The sequence below is a fragment of the Marmota marmota genome, unplaced genomic scaffold, assembly GCF_001458135.2.
Source record: "Marmota marmota marmota unplaced genomic scaffold, marMar, whole genome shotgun sequence".
Classification (NCBI taxonomy): Eukaryota; Metazoa; Chordata; class Mammalia; order Rodentia; family Sciuridae; genus Marmota; species Marmota marmota.
This window is the reverse complement of record NW_026000026.1, coordinates 5605299-5606618: the sequence shown is the minus strand read 5'-3', so window position 1 is coordinate 5606618 and position 1320 is coordinate 5605299. Positions and strand designations below refer to the sequence as shown.

The 1320-nt window shown below is 65.9% G+C and overlaps 1 long non-coding RNA gene across 1 annotated transcript in view; it reads right to left on the bottom strand.

Moving 5' to 3' along the window:
• LOC125618950 overlaps positions 1-537 on the bottom strand; it is a 91683-nt gene extending 91146 nt beyond the window's left edge. Inside the window, exon 1 of the long non-coding RNA XR_007350340.1 lies at positions 386-537. This is a non-coding gene — a long non-coding RNA (uncharacterized LOC125618950). The remainder of the gene's footprint in view (positions 1-385) is intronic.
• Positions 538-1320: the final 783 nt, after the last annotated feature.

Below are 1320 nucleotides of genomic sequence, written 5' to 3'. Positions count from 1 at the left end.
GGAGCGCGGCGGGAGGGAGGGCGGGCGGGGGTCTGCGCGGCGCCCCGAGCCCGGCGGCCGCGGCGGGCGGAGGAGGGGCGCGGAGCCCCGGGCGCAGCCCGGCGCCGCGAGGGCGGCGGGAGGACAAAACTTTGGGACCCCCAACTCCGCGGCGACCCTCGACGCGGGGACCCGCGCCCGCCCCGCCCGGGCTCCCGTCCGCCGGCGCGGGCTGCGGAGGCTGAGGGAGCGGCGTGGCCCCGAGCTGCCCGGCGCGCCCCTCCGCGCCTCGCCGGAGCCCGAGCCCGAGCTCGAGCCGCGGCTCGCGACAGCCCGGGCGCCGCGCTCTCTGCCCCAGGCTCGCACCCACCCCTCGCCGGCCGCCGCCTCCTTTATCTCCACTCACCTCCCGCCGCCATTTTCCTCGCAGCTCAGCTTGAAGTCGGAAACTAGCCGCTCAGCCCGCAGCCACCGCCACCGACTCCGCCGCGGCCGCCGCCGTCGCTGTGAGGGGCTGAGCGGCAGCCGCTGGAGCCGCGGCGCGGGGGCCGCTGGGATATGTAGTCCCGCGGCCACGCCCAGCACTACCGGTCCCAGGGGGCCTTGCGCGCCCCGCCAGGGCGTCCACGGCGGAGGGCGTGGCCGCGCGGTACCCCGCGGCGGCCTTCGGCCCCGGCCTTCCCGGAGCCAGTGAGAGCTCGGGAGAGCCGGAGTGCCACCCTCGCCCAGCCCTGGGTGTTTATCATGCTTGCCTTCACCTACTGGCGTCTTACCTTTAGGGAGGGTTTGTCGTATGCAAAACACGGGTCCTCAGAAGCAGCATCCCTGGAGACCCTCATTTTGCAGATGAGCAAACCGAGGCACCAGGTCAGAACCCCAGAGGTGCCCGTCCGACGCCGGGCCATTGGGAGGAAGGTTGTTGGGCAACAGGATATTCACAGCATACTCAGTTCCTGAGTGGTATCCCTCCGAGGGTTTTTGATTTACAACTGGGAACGGCTGGCTTTACCGTGGAGAGGCAGACGCCACCTCAACCAAGGGACAGAGGGAACCTGGCGTCACCCGTAGCCGGTCAGTGTGTTTGTGTCTCCTGCTACCATGCAACAGGGAAGGCCCAGAAAGCATGATCCTACCTCTGAAGCGTAGTTTAAAAAAAAAAAAAAAAAAAACCTTGATCCAACTGTAAAAAATTATCATGGGGCCGGGGCTCAGTGGGGCTCAGTGGTAGAGCACTCCTCTAGCGCGGCTGCGAGGCCCGGGTTCAATCCTCAGCACCACATCAAAATAAATAAAGGTGTCCAACTAAAAACTAAATATTATTTTTAAATCATACAAAATAAT